At 41.8% G+C, this 18447-nt stretch overlaps 1 pseudogene; it reads left to right on the top strand.

Annotated features, from left to right (window-relative positions):
* The first annotated feature begins 4232 nt into the window (after positions 1 to 4232).
* Positions 4233 to 5490, top strand: LOC149180541 (18S ribosomal RNA; annotated as a pseudogene).
* The last annotated feature ends 12957 nt before the right edge of the window (positions 5491 to 18447 follow it).

Below are 18447 nucleotides of genomic sequence, written 5' to 3'. Positions count from 1 at the left end.
GGCTGTGTCAGCGTGACTTAGTACAAGCATAGGATGCGCTGGCCCATGAAATTCGACCAGCGCGAAAAACCCGTGTGCTTCCGCGCTAGCAGCGCATCAGTTGCATTATCAGGCACCAGTCAGCGCGGTTATTTTAATAACAGTCGCGCTGATCAAATAAACTTTGGCAAAGTGGGTCATTTGGCCAGATTAGAGAGCAGGAGCATGATTAATTGGAATTCATGACACAGTAGGGAGACTGACAGGGAGACAGTGACAAATTACTATGTAACAGATCCCGTATCAAAAAATGCTAATTTGTGACCCGAGGTTGGCTTTGTGCACGTTCGTGCAACTCGTTTGCCTGGCTCTCCCTTGTCGGTTCATTTCGGTTGTTCGGGCACCCATGCAAAATCATTTGGGCGGGTCGTTTGACGACGTTCGTGTGAACTCATTCGGGTGGGTCGTTCGGTCGAGGGCGTGCTCGGGAGAATGAGCCCGTATAAAAAAATGATAAGTTGTGACCCGAGGTTGGCTTTGTGCACGTTCATGTAGCTCGTTTTCCCGGCTCTCCCTTGTCACTTCGTTTCGGTCGTTTCTCTCCATCCCCACTCGGTAGAGCATGAGCAGTAATGTTGCCCATGCTCGTCCTGGGAGGCATATGTGGACAATTTATCTCTAAATTCTTGGAGCTGTAGGGGCTATTGTGGTTTGGCTCCCTGGCTCGTCTTGGTCCCCTTGTCCCCCTCCAAATGATACCGACGACAGGTTTTCTTTCCGTGTGAAAGGTGGGTTGGTAATCGAGTTGTGTTTTCGCGTTTGCCTGAACGATGGCCTTGGGTCGTTTGTAGGGTGTCTAATTTTCATCATCTCTCCATCCCCAATCGGTAGCGCATGAGCAGTAATTTTGGCCATGCCCGTCTCTCTTTCCCATCCCAGGATAAGAATGTTGAAAGTTTTCTCGGCACTCCTTTGAGCCTTCGTTGCTGCGGTCCTAGATGGAAGCCCCAAAACTCTGTCGTGCTTATGTCGCTATCGTGCCCCTCGGTTGTTGCGAATAAAGAATTTTGATTGGGCTAGGTAGCCATTTGTGGCTCCATTGAAATTGGCTCCTCGTTATATTGTTCACCTCTTCCCTATTTGGTGCAGAGGGTTTTGCTTTTCGTGTGAAAGGTGTGTTGGTAATTGAGTTGGTTTTTCGGGTTTGCCTCAAGAATGGCCTTGGGTCATTTGTAGGGTGTCCGATTTTCATCTTCTCTCCATACCCACTCGGTAGCGCATGAGCGGTAATGTTGGCCATGCTTGTCCCGGGAGGCATATGTGAACAATTCCCCTTCTGCTCCAAGTTTTGCGAGTTGTATGGGTGGTTGTGGTGTGGCTCCTTGTGATGGCTAGCCTCTTCATTGTTCGGTTGTTTATGGTGCCGGTGTCTTGTGCTTGTACTCTTTTCGTGTTGGCATTGTCGGTTGAGATGCATACATTTAAGAGGGACGTGGAAGGGTTTTGGTTGTAAACCACCTACCCTCCCTCTTGCTTGTTTTTTCCGTCGGGCGATGTGAGGTGCTGTTCTCCTTATTGTAAAGTCAAGGGTTGGAATTCCTTTCAAAGTGCACATCGTTCGTGGTTGCATTGGCTTTGAGGTTTTGATAGATGTGTTGGCCCATATGTTTGATCGAGGGGTCAACTTTTCCCTTGCATCTTGCGTGCGTGGTAGGATTTTGCGGTTGGAAATGTTAAGTCACAACGTTTATGGGCATTTGTTGTTTCAATTGTGTGTATGCGCTCCTCGTCCAATGGGGAGGAGGCTTGCTATGTCGATTGTGGGGGCTATCTGGAAGAAGGATTTCGAGGTGGAACGCTTCGACCTCCCTCCTTTGCATGGAGGTGGCCGTAGGGGAAAAGTATTCATCGTCGAGTCGGTAAAGTTGTGGGAAATCTCCTGGGTTTCCTTTACGTAGGGTGCGGGGGTGCGGAGCTACCCAATCCCTCCTCCTGTTTGGATATGTTCTTGTATTGTGTAGCGAGCCTCTTGATTTGCATTTATTTCCTTCCTTTGCCTTCGCATTGTGGTTGCCGCAGGCGGTCGAGTAATCGAGGTCCACCGTTGCTGATGTCGCAGGTGTACTCCTAGGTGGCCTCGGTGCGTGGCGTGGAGGGTTGGGGGCACATTTCTAAGAGAGGTTGTGGGCTCGGTTGGTCTTGTTGTTTTGTTTCCTTCCATTTCCTTTGCATTGAGGCTACCGCAAGAGATCATGCGATCGAGGTCCATCATTGCTGCTGTCCGGGTGGACTCCTAGGTGGCCTCTCTATGGGGAGGGGAGGGTTGGGGGGTACTTGTTGTTTCAATTGTGCATGCGCTCGTGGTCCAATGGGGAGGAGGCTTGCTACTATATTCATCAATGGTGGGGGCTATCTGGAAGAAGGATTTCGAGGTGGAATGCTTCGACCTCCCTCATTTGTGTGGAGGTGGCCGTAGGGGAAAATTATTCATCATCCGGTCGGTAAAGCTGTGGGAAATCTCCTAGGTTGCCTGTACGTAGGGTGCGTGGGGTGTGGAGCTTCCCGATCCCTCCTCTTGTTTGGATATGTGTTCTTGTATTGTGCAACGACCCTCTTGATTTGCATTTATTTCCTTCCTTTGCCTTCGCATCGTGGTTGCCACAGGCGGTCAAGTGATCGAGGTCCACCATTGCTGCTGTGGTGGGTGGACTCCTTGGTGGCCTCGGTGCATGGCGTGGAGGGTCGGGGGGCATTTCTAAGAGAGGTTGTGGGCTCGGTTGGTCTTTTTGTTTTTTTTCCTTCTGCTTCCTTTGCATTGAGGCTGCCACAGGCAGTCATGCGATCGACGTCCATCGTTGTTGTTGTTCGGGTGGACTCCTAGGTTGCTTCTCTATGGGGAGGGTTGGGGAGCACTTGTTGTTTCAATTGTGTATGCGCTCGTGGTCCAACGGGGAGGAGGCTTGCTACTATAGTCATCGATGGTGTGGGCTATCTCGAAGAAGGATTTCAAGGTGGAACGCTTCGACCTCCCTCCTTTGCGTGGAGGTGGCCGTAAGGGAAAATTATTCATCGTTGGGTCGGTAAAGCTGTGGGAAATCCCCTAGGTTGCCTATACGTAGGGTGCATGGGGTGCGGAGCTGCCCTATCCCTCCTTCTGTTTGAATATGTGTTCTTGTATTGTGTAGCGACCCTCTTGATTTGCATTTGTTTCCTTCCTTTGCCTTCACATTGTGGTTGCCACAGGTGGTCAAGTGATCGAGGTCCACCGTTGCTGCTGTCGCGGGTGGACTCCTAGGTGGCCTCGATGCGTGGCATGGAGGGTCAGGGGGCATTTCTAAGAGAGGTTGTGGGCTCAGTTGGTCTTGTTTTATTTCCTTCTATTTCCTCTCTGCATTGAGGCTGCCATAGGCGATCACATGATTGAGGTCCATCGTTGCTGCTGTTCGGGTGGACTCCTAGGTGGCCCCTGTGCGGGGAGGGGTGGGTTGGGGGGAATTTCTGAGGGAGGTTGCGGGCTCTTTTTGTCTTGTGTGATTTCCTTCCCTTGCCTTTGTGTTGAGGCTTCCGTAGGCGATAATCCGATCGAGGTCCACTGTTGCTGCTGTCCAAGTGGACTCCTAAGTGGCATCGGTGTGGGTGCAGGGAGGTTTGCATGGCCTCTCTATGATAGAATTTGTGTGGTCGGTCGTCCTCTTTTTATTTTCCTTCCTTTTCCTTCAGATCGAGGCTGCCACAGGTGGTCGGGAGATCGAGGTCCATTTTTGCTGTTGTCTGGGTGGATTCCTGGGTGGCCTCGGTGTGGGGCGGGGAGGGCTGTGGCTCATTTATAATATAGAGGTTGCGTGGTTGGTTGTTCTCCATTTATTTCCTTCGCATCGAGGCTGCTGCAGGCGATCGGGTGATCGAAGTCCAACGTTGCTGCTGTCTGGGTGGACTCCTAGGTGGCCTCCGTGCGGGGCATGGAGGCCTTTGGAGGCATCATTTCTAAGGGAGTGGGTGAGTGATTGCTCGTTTTCTTGTTGGTTGGGCCGTGGCTGCAAACTCCGGAGTGGCCCTGGTGTGTTGTGGCTTGGCAGGTCTGCCCTTTTGTTCGCCATGTCCTTGGCATGTTGCGTGTGCTTCCTTCTTTGGATGCAAGAGGTGCAAGGCATAAAAGTTTTACATGATATTTTAACATCTCTTTGACTTAATGGGTGTTCAGGTTGGCTCTCAATAAGAGAGCGCCCAGAATGCCCTTTGAAGTGGGAGTGTGCTACCTGGTTGATCCTGCTAGTAGTCATATGCTTGTCTCAAAGATTAAGCCATGCATGTCTAAGTATGCGAGTAGTTAAAAAGCTCGTAGTTGGATCTTGGGTCGGTCCGCCTACTCGGTGTGCACCTGCCCTTCTGTCCCTTTTGTCAGCGGCGTGCTCCTAGCCTTAATTGGCTGGGTCGCAGTTCCGGCTTTGTTACTTTGAAAAAATTAGAGTGCTCAAAGCAAGCTTATGCTCTGAATACATTAGCATGGAATAACATGATAGGAGTCTGGTCCTATTGTGTTGGCCTTCGGGACCGGAGTAACGATTAATAGGGACTGTCGAGGGAATTCGTATTTCATTGTCAGAGGTGAAATTCTTGGATCTATGAAAGACGGACCACTACAAAAGCATTTGCCAAGGATGTTTTCATTAATCAAGAATGAAAGTTGGGGGCTCGAAGACGATCAGATACCGTCCTAGTCTCAACCATAAACGATGCTGACTAGGGATCGACGGATGTTGCTCTAAGGACTCCGCCAGCACCTTCTGAGAAATTAGAGTGTTTGGGTGCCGGGGGCAGTATGGTCACAAGGTTGAAACTTAAAGGAATTGACGGAAGGGCACCACTAGGAGTGGAGCCTGCGGCTTAATTTGACTCAACACGGGGAAACTTACCAGGTCCAGACATAGTAAGGATTGACAGATTGAGAGCTCTTTCTTGATTCTATGGGTGTTGGTGCATGGCCGTTCTTAGTTGGTGGAGTGATTTGTCTAGTTAATTCCGATAACAAGCGAGACCTCAGCCTGCTAACTAGCTACGCGAAGGTTCCCCTTCGCGACCAGCTTCTTAGATGGACTATGGCTATTTAGGCCATGGAAGTTTGCACCAATAACAGGTCTGTGATGCCCTTAGATGTTCTAGGCCACACGCGCACTACACTGATGTAGCCAACAAGTTTTTATTCCTGGTTCGAGAGGATCGGGAAATCTTCTCAAAGTGCATCGTGATGGGGATAGACCATTGCAATTATTGGTCTTCAACGAGGAATTCCTAGTAAGCGCGTGTCATCAAATCGTGTTGACTATGTCGCTGCCCTTTGTACACACCGCCCGTCGCTCCTACTGATTGAATGATCTAGTGAAGTGTTCGGATTGCGTCGATGATGGTGGTTCACCGTCGTCGATGTCATGAGATGTTCATTGAACCTTATCATTTAGAGGAAGGAGAAGTCATAACAAGGTTACCTTAGGTGAACCTGTAGTAGGATCATTGATAGCAGGGGTTTTCTTTTTTGGTTCGGGTTGGTTGGGTTTCGATTTCAATGTGGGACTTTGTGGTGCATCTTTAGGGGAGCGGGTTTGGTGTTTGGTGGGAACATTGTTGGTTGCTTGTCTCGAGGTAACACTTGTTTTTTTGTGTGTGCTTGCAAGCCATGCTTGTGCTTGTCCCACCCATCCTTTGTTTTTCTTCCCCCCAATGTGTTTCTGCAGGGGATTCGAAAGCTTGTTTCTTGGGAGCCCTTCCAACGATCTATTCAGCTGGGCATGGTTGCTGCAGAGTTGAGGTGCTCGGTAAATACGATGGATAAATTCGGACTCATTCATAGCGGCGGTGCTCGGTCTTTTTTTTGTTGGAAGGCATGGGCCAAGGGTGCAGGCTTCCATAGTTGGTTCTTTCGAAAAGGTAGCGGTGGTTGATGTGTTGCTTGGGTGAGCTTTTTCATTGGTGGTTGGGTCGAGGGAGTGGTTGCGCGCGTGCCTAGTAGCTCAAACCTTCCATGAGGGGAGATTGTTGGGGTGCGGTCAGTATGGGATGGATGAAGAGCGGTTCAACCCGTTGGGCTGGCCACCCTAGTCCCTCCCGATCGTTCCTCGACATGCCCTCGCGGAAGGGTTGGGTGTCGAGGTAATGAAAAACCCATCCCTCGGTTTGAGCTCCATCTAGATTGCAATTTTCCCTGCCAACCGGCATGAGGGTGGAAATCTTATCTCGTGCCTCTGTCGTCGAGGGAATTCCTCGTCTTCTCGTCACCCACTCCCCTTCTGAGGGAAAAAGAAGTAGTGGGTTGTGTCTTTGTTCCTCCCTTTGGATTCTTGGTTTTTTGTGGGACTTGCATCATTTCTTTGTTTCATGGTGTGCGCTTTGCGAATGTCCCTCTCTCTAGTGGCCTTTCACCATCGATGTATTTGTGGCCCACGGCTTTCTCCAGCATTGAGTGTCGGCCCGTGACAACTCCTCTTTGGAGTTTGATTCTTTGACCCCCGTTGACTCTCTCGCTAGAAAGGTTGTTGGGTGTTTTATACACAGAGGGGTGCACCCATGGTGTTGTTGTTGTGGATGGGATCCCTCAGACTGAGCCCACCAGCTGACTTCGGAACACAGACCTCTATCCATTTGACTAGAGCCCATTTTCTATTATGGCTGAAGGAACCCCAAAGAAAGTTTCTTTGAAGATTATGGATATTTTTAAGAACCCATTTGGGGGCAGCAAGGATCGAAAATAAATACAAAGGCATGGTTTAGAGAATGGATTTGATAAGAATAAGCCTGCTTGCAATGTTGAGCGAGCGGTAGGTCCAGGAGGAGAGCCTGGTTTCTAAATTGTCAAGGAGGGTTCTCCAGGAGCCATGTTTAATGGCTGAATCGAATAGGGGAGCTCCAAGATATTTCGAAGGAAGCATGGCTATCAGAAAGCCCAGAATCCTAGCTATATTTCTTTGAGTGAAAATGGGAGTATGGAAGAAGAAGAGCTAGGATTTAGAGGCATTGATAGTGGTGCCAAAAGCTTCTGAGAAGAGATTGAGCAGGGACTTGAAGGCAGAGGCCTCTTGAACTGACGGATGGCCGAAAAGCATATTGTCATCCACAAACTGTTGGTGAGAGATGGGGGGTTGACCATGTAGAGAAATTCCCATTAAAGAGTGTGAATTGATAGAAGAATGAAGAAGGTGACTCAGTCCTTTAGCCATGAGAACAAAAAGGAATGGGGAGAGAGGATCGGCTTGACGGATACCCCGGGAAGGATGAAAGGGTAGGGAAGGAGAACCATTAAGAAGAATGGAGAAAGAGGGGGAGGAAATGAGATTCATAATCCATCGAGTCCAGGTGGCATTGAAGCCAAAGGCGAGTAATATATGATTGATATAGGTCCAACTAAGCTTATCGAAGGCTTTTGAGAGATCTAAGTTGAGAATCTTACCTAGCTTTTTTAGGATCTTGAGGGAATAGATCACTTCATGTGATAGGATGATACCATCCAGAATCTGGTGCCCTTCTACATAGCCTGTCTGCTCTGGCGAGATGAGGAGAGGGAGAAGAGGTTTGAGCCTATTCGCCAAGACTTTAGATATGAGTTTGTAAATTACATTACAGAGTGCAATGGGCCTATATTTGTCAGGAGTATTGGATTCTTCCACTTTAGGAATGAGCACTATAAAGGTTGTATTTAGGGAAGGAATGATCCAATGCATTGATCATGATTCTTCCACGAGCTCCCAAACCTCTGTTTTGATATGCTCCCAGAAGGCATGAAAGAAGTTGGCTATGAAGCCATCGGGTCCAGGCGCTTTGCCATCCTTGAGTTGGGTCATTGCATCCTCCACTTCCTGCATAGAGATAGGCTGGAGAAGCATAGTGTTGTGGTCCGCGATGATGATTTTAGGAATGTGTTGCGTTATAGAACAAATAGCCTGGTTTCTGTAGCCCGGGGGCTCCCGAAGAATGTCCTGAAAGTACTTTGTGAATTCCTGTTCCACTTCTTCATGCACCTCCAAACACTCCCCTTGTTGATTATTGATGAAGGCGATGTTATTATGCATTCTCCTTTGAATGGTAGACCTGTGAAAGGATTTGGTTTTCTTCTCCCCCTCCTTTAGCCATTTGATCCAGGATTTTTTTGCCATAGGGCCTCTTCTTGTTGCCTTCATGCTTCAATATGGGTTAAGAGGACCTGCTCCTATTGCGCATAGACTTCTGTTCTTCCCTCCAAGATAATACACTGTTGAAGAGTATTCATCTGCTGCTCCAGCACTTTTCGATGATCAAAGATGTTGCCAAACTGAGTGCGGTTCCATGATTTGAGAACTTTTTAAAGGTATTTTAACTTTTGTTGAAACTGGAACATCTTGGCTTCTGCAGGGGGAGTGAAGGATTTCCAGGCTTCGATAATTACTTCTTTGAAGTTGGGATGAGAAAACCAAAAGGTTTCAAATCAGAAAGGTTTATTGCACTTAGAGCCTAGACGCGACCACTGTAGAATTATGGGCCAGTGATCAGAGCCCACCTGAGGCATGATGGAAGCATGAAAGTCCCCACCCAAGTGAATGGCATTATCCGACATAAGGAATCAATCCAGCCTAGAAGCTATATGCTGTGGTCCTCTTCTTTTATTGGTCCATGCATACATACCATTAGAAGTCTGAAGGTCCATTAACTGATTCCTGTGGATGAAGTCTTTGAAGCCGATACTGTCACCTTCCAGCCTCGATCTTCCACCTATTTTTCCCTCCAAAGCTGTGATGATGTTCAATTCACCACCACAAATCCAAAGGGGAAAGCTCCTATCAGAATTGAGAGCTGTGAGTGTGTCCAGTAGATCCAACTTTTTTTGTAAATCTTGTGGGAAATACACATTAGTGAGATGACCATGGATATTAGTCCCAATTAGGTGGAAGGTTGTTTGAATAAAGAAGTGTGAGGCATGAAAATATTGAAGAGAAAGAACTTGAGGATTCCACACAATTGCTAACCCTCCGAAGCTCCTGAAGCATCCACTATGACCGAGCGACTTCCTATCGAGGCTTTATTTAGAATCTTTTCTAGTACAGTGCTATTACATTTTGTTTCTTGTAGAAAGACTAATGAAGGCTTTTCTTGCTGTATCATATTTTTTAACATTCTGTGTTTTGCAGGGTAATTAAGCCCTCTCACGTTCCATGAGAGGTGCTTCATGAGGAACAATGGGGAAGAGATTTGAAAAATTTGGTCAGCTTGGGAAATCTACCTAATTCCACCAGAATTTCTCCAATAATAATGGTCTGCTATAGATCCGTTTTGTGCCCACATTTCTTTGTATCTTTCAGCATTTTTTTACCATCGCAAGGACTACCTACCTGAATACCAAGACATTTATTATGTTGTGCTCTGGTTAAAACTACTTCAAGTCTTTCTATTTCCCGGGGGGGAATAGCACTGAATTCTTTCTATCGACACACTACTTCCAATTTTAGAATTTCTAAACCTCCCAGATCTACACTTTTTGGTTCCTCCTCCATATGTATCGATATGTTTTGTTCTTCCTCATTTGACTCTTGATGGATTTTGAGAGCTAGAGCTACATCTACCTCCATGTTGGAGGACTGTAGAGTAGTATCTGGAGCTTTTTTGTCTGAGGAGGTGGAGGCGGGGATGCTGGTGAGATCGGAGGCTAAGAGTGGAGCTGAAGATTTTGGAGGAGGGGGGGGGGGGTGAAGAAGGAGATGGATCTGAAGTAGGGTTTAAAGGGAGATCCTCCATGTTATTATGAGAAGTTATGATTTCGAAACTGTTCCGAGTTTTAGGTATCTTGAGATTATCTGGGGAAAGTTGAGATTTCTTGGCATACTTTCTTTTACTAGAAACCTTTTTGAACCACTTAGCATCTTTGCTCATCTCATTGACAAGGGCTTTATATTGAAGATTCAGAGGGCAATCCCTGAAAATAGGGCCATGTTCGTGGCATTTCCTGCAACGAAAAGGAACATGATTGTAGTCTATTTTTTAGACCCATTCAAGATTGTCATGAAATAGACTTACCGAGTCCGTGAGTGCTTTGGCCAGATGCATGTGTACATATATCTTGGCATAGGAGGTATATCTTTGGAGTTTGGTTTCCTCAACAACTTTGATGAAAACCTCCAAGCTATTGCCTATGTCCTTTAAGGTCTCCTCGTTCCAGTATTCCAGAGGAAGTGAGTACAGACGGATCCATACTGGAGCCCAGTTGAAATATTCTTTGTCTGGATTGAACCTCTCAATCCAGTCACGAGGGTACAAGCCTACAGAGTTGAAGAAGTACAGGCCTCCCTCAAAGATACAAAGTTTTTCCTCCAGACAGTTGAAAGTAGCAGTGAAGAAGCCCATGGGACCAAGTTGCAGGGTTACTTGTCCTTTAGGCTTCCATTTATAGGCGATCCATCCTTGCAGGGCCTTTTCAGTTGGCCAGAATCCGAGGAACTTGCTTATGAGTGTATGATCCCTCATGTATTGGATTTGGCTGTTGATTTGATGACTGGGGAGATCTATTTTGATTCTTTCTACAGACTTGAGGATGCATGTAGTAGAGGACACCTTTGGCTATGACAGCAAGGCATTCTGGTCAATGCCTTTGTCCTTTGAGGCCTCAGAAACTGCACCAAAGGCACCAGCATTGTCAATGGTAGGATGTTTGTCATGTGCAACCAGTGGGGTGGGGCAAGGACTGGCCTAAGTGTCTGCATTTGCAGAAATGCCAGAATAGGGACCGATGGGTGGGGGGGGGCTGTGCTCGCCCCTCCGGAGGGAAGATTCATGGAAAAACGTCCATGGAGATCAGGATCAGGTGAACAATGAGTGCAATGGTGTAGAGTAGCAGGGCATACGCAGAAACCCTAGCAGGAGCAGCATCTAATCGCTCGCCGAGAAGAGTCTTCAATGAATCGATGCTCAATGTAGGGTCATCCTTATACAAGTCCAATATCCTTTTTAATGCTTCTATTTCCTAATATAATTCTTTTCTAAGGGGTATGAGGATTTGAGGGTAGGTTTTTGTAATTTACCTTTGACCTCCAAAGGTGAGGACTTTATCTTTATTCCAACCTCATTATTATGGTCTTCCAGGATTGTGATGGATCTAGGAGAGTTAGGGAAGGAGGGAAGCCCATAATTAAAATTTGTGGATCAAGATTACCCCCTTTTGTTGACAAACCTCCCCTATATCTCGGGACAAGGTTTAGGATTAGGATTAGTGTGCACCTCTTCTCCTACAATTTCCCTATTCAAATCAGTATGGTCCAAGCACCCAACATTTTATGAGATTTATTTAATTTCTACTTAAAGTGAAGATGAAATTAATTAAGTGGTAACCTTTTCTTGACAAATAAGACCCTTTCTTGGTGGTTACTTCCTCAAATCCTTGAGATTTGACTGCTTCCTTCAAATGGGATTGATCATCATCTAAATTCAGTCGAATCTTCAAAGAGAATCTATTGTCTTACTCATTTCCTCTTATAATTTCCAATATAACCTTCAAGTCTCCACCCAAAACTTCCATCTTAACCTAGACCTTTTTTCTCTATCAAAATTATTGTTTAAGCTTATTGCAATCATCTTAAATTTGCCTAGTTTCATGGCAAGAAATACACATAAAAGAAATTTTCTAAAAATCCATTTTTTGTCAGAAATACTTGGACTCATATCTTATTTCAATTTCAATTGGTAATTCTTTTCCCAAGTCAGGTTCTACTAACACCTTCACAATTCTCATAACCTCCTTTTATTCATAATTGTTCTGTACAACAATGAAATTCCAATGGCATTCCCAATTCCTTTTAGAATTTTTTTTATTCCAAAACTCCAATGGGAACCCCAACATGAGGACCTATATCTACAAAATGAAAGTGAACTCTTTCCAAGGGTCGAAGCACAATATCAATATTTTAGGCTTACTCCTAAACAACCCCATACCTAGTTCTATCTAATAGGCCATTTTGCATCTCTCATTTCTTTACTATGGAGAAAATATGACCCTTTACCAATAAGTGAAATGTTGGAATTATGGTTAATGTGTTGTCCTTGATGGAAACCTACTTGACAAAGATGTCAACATTATGATAACAATATGATTATGCAGGCTGAAATAGATGCTACCAAAGTGATGAACAAAGAAATTACAGATCAGATGGATGTTGAATATAAAGTTTGGGAAATTATATGCGGATCCTATGCAAAAAGGTCACTTACATATGTGGGTACTATGAAGAAAACTTACGTACAGAATCTGCACCATGGTAAATTGAATACCAATGGCCTTTACCAGGGTATTGGAGCATGGTAATGAGCATGATAACGATTAGTTGATCCCGTCAAACAATACCAATGACATTACTAATGGATTGGCCTAAGGTATTGGCTAAGCCTAAAGCTATATAAGGAGATGGAGATCAAAGTGTTATGTGTGCAAGTTTTGTGTTGTCTATGAATGATTTGGTCTCAAACAGGTGTGCACCAGGGAGAAAGGAGAAGAATCAGATATGAAATATATGAAATATATTGACATATATGCTTAGTTGATTTACTTGCTGCAAATGTTTAATATTGATGAAACTATGATGCTATGATCTAAACAATTTATTCAGAAGTTTGTAGCATTAACAGTCAAGGTTGTAGAGAGTGAAATTGTGTTTGCAGCGAAATTTTTTCAAATCTATATGCAGGTATGTTTGGGCATAGTTGCATACATACATGGATCTACCTTTGAAGGGTTGTATATAGATTCTGTGAAATAATTTTTCAATATGTGCATATTTGTATGTGGGTGTTATACATGGAAAGCGCATACATACATGAATATTATTTATAAAGGTCGCGTACATAAAACAGGGTTTGATTTGCTAATATATGTTTACATATATGATGGTTGATGTTTACTATTGATGATTAGTTTACTTGTTGTTGTTTTTTGATGATGTATTTATTATAGTTGAAGTGACTTGGTTGAATTGTTCAAGGTTAATGGCACAAAATTATAGGATCTATAATTGATTCAGAAAATTGTGATTGATTCTATGATCTGTAGCTGGTGAAATGGTTTGTGAATGACTCGGCGATTAATGATTTCAGTGTTTAGTATTATGATAACAATATGCATGTATTATATAGAGAAAGCACGTGTATACATGGGTTTTATTCATTGCAATCACATACACAATTTGATATTTATTTCTTCTAGTTGGGTTCTGCATTCAATGTCTTGATACTTCAAAATTTCAGTGGATTTATAGTGTGATAGTGTTTTAAATTCAGTGTTTTAGTTTGTTTGGGTTTATGGTTAATATGGGTCTAGAAACATTCTAAAAAGTGGTCCATAAGGACCTGAGGGTAATAGTCCTCAAAAAGGGGGTTGTAGCTCCCTTCCAATAGGTGCTGGAAAATGAGAGAAGGTTGTAGCCTTCTACAGGTGGGTGCCTGCGTACTAGTTAGAGTCTGCGCTAGTACAAGATTGTAAGAAGTTTTCCTTTTAATAGAAGAAGAAGGCAGAGACGACGACAGTGGTGGTTTTCTCCCACATTTGGTTTCAACCTAAAATCCTAGTGTTCGTGTGTGTTGATATGGCTGTAGTAGGTTGATGATCTATCTGCTTCTTACTGCTCATGATTACTATTTAATTGATGAATAATGAAGTAATTATGCATTAATTAAATATGAACAACTGATGAATTAATGTTAAATTAGTTATCTGGATATATGCGGGTTGCATCAATTACATTGCCATATATACACTTGTTTCCTTAATAAGTGTGTAAAATACCGATTCCCCCCCCCCTCTAGTATTTTTCCTAACAATTGGTATCAGAGTAGGTCCCTCAGAAGAAGCTTGACCGCTTGATGGGAGATCCATCAAGATGAGTAATCAAGAGGGAGTATCTTCTATTCAGCCACCCTTGTTTAATGGAACTAACTCGTTTTTTTGGAAGACTAGAATGAGAGCATATTTGCAGTCACTTGGAGATGATGTTTGGGAAATCATCGAAAGTGGATATCATTATCCATCCTCCATCCCCACAGATGATGCATGGAAGAAACAATATGAGACCAATGCAAAGGTAGTCAACACTCTCTTAGGAAACTTGGCCGAATCAGAATCTGTAAAGGTCATGCAATTGAATATTGAAAAAGCTATATGGGACAGGATTATCCAGAGCTATGAAGGTGACACTAAGATAAAGAGCACTAAACTTCAAATGTTTAGAATTAAATATGATACTCTTAGAATGCATGATTATGAAAGTATTGCTCGTTTTTTCCTTAGGTTAGATGAGATCGTTAACTCAATGAGAAATCTTTATGGCGTAGTAGAAGATTCAATGGTTGTTGAGGAAATTCTAAGATCTCTAACCCCAAAATTCAATTCAAAATTCTATGTCATTAAAGAAATGCAGGATTTGAAGAATCTCACTATTGAACAACTCCATGGATATTAACAGCTTATGAAATGAGAAAAGGGGGTCCATCAGATATCAGAGAAGCAACATTAAAAGATACTTATAAAGGAAAGGAAAAGGAGGAGCTTAAGGAAACAAGTTACGAAGAAGAAGCAAATTCTGTAAAGAAACTCCAAGTAGGAATTTGTAAGTTTAGAGGTAAGATTACTTTCAATTTTTTTTCCTGTGGAAGAGTTGGTCGCTACGCTCCTAAATGTCCTTATAAATAAAATAATGAAAAAGGGAATGTTAGAGGAAGGTTTGATAACAAGAAAAAAAATTATAGACATGAAGATAGTGAATATTCTTCCAATAATGAGGATGTTGAATCTTATCAAGAATATCAATTGCTTATGGCATTTGAAGGAAATTGTATAGATGAATCTAATGATGTTTTTATGGATTCTATAGAAGAAAAAGATACTCTCATTGAAGAAATAACTCAGCTAAAAATCCATCTAGAAGAAGCTAAATTAGCTGAAGAAGTTTTGAAGAAACAAATTGTAGAAAAGGAAAGGCACAATGAAAGTTTAGAACTTGAAATAGTGGGTCTAAGAAAGGAACTTGAGAAAACAAAGGCTCTAAATATTAGATTTTATAAAGGATCTGAGACTTTAGAAGAAATCATCAAAGTGAAATGCTCTTCTCTAATTAAAACAGGTCTTGGATACAATGGTGAATCATCACAAACTATAAAATCTTCTTAAATAGGTATAGGAAGCTATGTCAATGCAGTAAAAGGAAGTAGTCATCAAAATTCTAGCTCTCGGCAAAGGAGTGAAGGATCAAATATCTCTCAAGTAAAACAAACTTTCCACAATCAAAGGGGAAGTTACTCAAGAATATACTATACTCCCAGGTACGTGTACTTCAATGGTCAATGCTTCACTTATCGTAATTTTGGTCATAAAGATGTTTAGTGTGTCACTTATAAAACTATTATGACTAGAGAATCTAGAAAACAAAAGAATGAGATTGGGGAAAAGAAATATTCTTATAATGTTTTCTCACCTATTCAAGATAAAATTTTAATGTTACTTTTGCAATAACTTTGGTCATAAATAAATTGAGTGCAGAAGCAGAATGGGACCATCCCATCAACATGAACCAAAGACAATAACACCCAAGGTATGGAAAAATAAAACCATAGACTCTGAAAATTTTGGTCTAGCTTTGTATGCAGAAGATCAAGAAAATATGTGGTACATTAACAACAGATGTTCAAATCATATGATAGGTAACAAAGATAAGTTTATGTGTTTTAATGAAATAAAGAAAGAAAAGAATGTAACCTTTGGAAATAATTCACTTGTTTCTATCAAAGGGAAAGGAAAGGTGTTGTTAAAGAAAAAGGTTAAGGATGGAAATGTTTATTTGTTGATGGATTAAGACATAACTTTTTGAGTGTTAGTCAAATGTGTGACCAAGGGCATGAAGTTGTTTTCAGATCAAAGAACTATGTGGTAAGAAATATGGACACAGGTAAGATCATAATAAAGGGAACAAGAACTCCAGGAAATGTCTATGTCTTGGAAGGTGGCCAAGAACATTGTTACTTAAGAAAATCTGAAGAAAGTTGGCTTTGGCACAAAATATTGGGACACATTATCTTTTCTCAATTGTAGAAATCAAGCATAATAGGAGCAGTTCGTGACTTGCATAACATCTCTCCAACTGAAAATAACATCTATAAATCATGCCAATTTGTTAAGATAACCAGAGTTCATGATCCAGGTGGATATTGGTGGCCACCTACCTATTCCACCTAGACCTCTAGCTGATTTCATTTGTTTCCTTATTTATTGCAGAATTTACTATTTTTAGCAGTTTTTCGGGTCATAAACTTCCAAAGCAATTCTGACCCCCTAAACAACGTTTTTTTGAGGTCCACAGCAGGCCCATAGCCATAGCCAAGGATATATCGCAAATCTTGTAGTACTCAGAGAGATATTTCCAACAAGGTATTGTACACGCTAAACGAAGATAATATGACCAAGTTATGACCGTGGGAAGTTGGTTACCCAACTAACCCCAATGGGGCCCACAAACTCTTGGTATTCCATCTCTTGGGTTTAGGGTTTTTTTTGTTTAGGGGTTTCACTTTTTTTTCAATAATAAATAGGCCCTTGAGCCTCAGCGTAACACAGTTCATAGGCATGTATCTGCCACATCTCTTCTTAGTGATAAGCTACCAATGCCGAAGCTAGTTTATTTCCATTATGTTTGTAAGCATATTTCAATATTTGGTATTAATAAAATGAAGTGTTATTTCTGCTAGATCTTTGTATTTATGGTTATATCTATAATTTTTTGTGTTCCTGTTTAAGTTTGGATCAGTTCATTTTAATGCTAAAGAAGGTACTTCAAGTAAGCCACTTGAACTTATTCATACTAATTTCATATTATTCATTGATTATTTTACAAGAATGTGTTAGATTGGCTTACTAAAGTATAAATATGAAGCATTTTATAAATTTAAAGTATTAAGGCTCTTGTAGAAAATGAGTTAGACTTGAAAATCAAATGTCTTATATTTGACAGAGGAGGAGAGTTTATATCAGACGAGTTTTTTAATTTTTGTGAACAACGTGGCATCAAGAGACAATTTTCTATAGCTAAAAATCCTCAACAAAATGGAGCAGTGGAAAGAATGGACAGAAAAATCCAACAAATGGCATGTTTCATGCTTGATGAATCAGGAACTTTGCATACCTTCTAGGGGGAAGCAACACATACAACCATGAATATTCTTAACAAAGCTCATCTTCGAGTAAACAATGATAAAACTCCATATGAACTATGGTTTGGTAAGCCTCCAACTATCAAACACTTTAGAATTTTTGGAAGCAAATGTTACATAAAGAACAATGATGATAAGCTTGAAAATTTTGAATCTAGAGCTGATGAAGGAATCCTTATTGGATACTCTTCTATAAGTAAGAGATATAAATGCTATAATAAAAGGCTTCAAAATATTGTTGAATACATAGCTATTGTAATTGATGAAGAATCCACACGTACCAAAAGGGAAGAACCAACAGATAACGAACCCCTCCCTACTACAAGCCAAAATGTTGTAAGAGATGGAAATAGAGAAGCATAAGAAGAAAGCAATGAAGATACAAATACACCAAAAAGGACACCTTCAAGGTATGTTTATAAAAATCATCCTAAATCTGAAATTATAAGTGAAAAGGAAGCATGAATACAAACTAGAAGAACTCTTGTTGGAACTTCTAGTTATCTAGCCTTACTATCCACAATTGAACCTCAAAATGTGAATCAAGCAAGAAAATATGATTGTTCAGTTAAGGTAATGAAAGAAGAACTTGATCAGATAGAAAAGAATCATACATGGGAATTAGTACCAAGGGCTCATGATAAAAATGTTATTGGGACAAAATGGGTGTTCAAAAACAAACTGAATGAAAATGGAGATGTAATTCGCAACAAAGAAAGACTTGTATGTAAAGGCTATGCTCAATAGGAAGGGATAGACTTTGAAGAAACATTTGCACATGTAGCTATACTTGAAGCCATAAGAATGTTTCTTGCATTTTCAAGTTTTCGTAGCTTTAAATTATATCAAATGGATGTCAAATTTGCATTCTTAAATTGGGATATAGAAGAAAAGGTCTATATAGAACAACTAGAAGGGTTCATTCTTGGAAATAATAAAAATCTTCTGTGCAAACTGAATAAAGCATTGTATGGATTGAAACAAGCTCCTCATGCATGGTATTATCATCTTGACAGGTACCATCAACAACAAGGATTCAAAAATGGGCTTGTAGATAGTAACCTATATATCAAGATTGATAAAGATAAAAATTCTACAATTGATTTTTATGTAGCTGACATCATATTTGGAAGTAATTTAGAATCTATGAGTCAAGGATTTGCTTCAGTTATGCAGCAAGAATTTGAAATGTCTCTACTTGGTGAACTAACATACTTTCTTGGTCTTCAAGTTCAACAAACTGAGAATGGTATCTTTCTTTCTCAAACCAAG

The sequence above is a fragment of the Pinus tabuliformis genome, chromosome 3_2 (genome assembly GCF_031772625.1).
Source record: "Pinus tabuliformis cultivar Carrire ecotype Pingquan chromosome 3_2, CPIR1, whole genome shotgun sequence".
Lineage (NCBI taxonomy): Eukaryota > Viridiplantae > Streptophyta > Pinopsida > Pinales > Pinaceae > Pinus > Pinus tabuliformis.
This window is presented reverse-complemented; position numbering and strand designations above follow the sequence as displayed.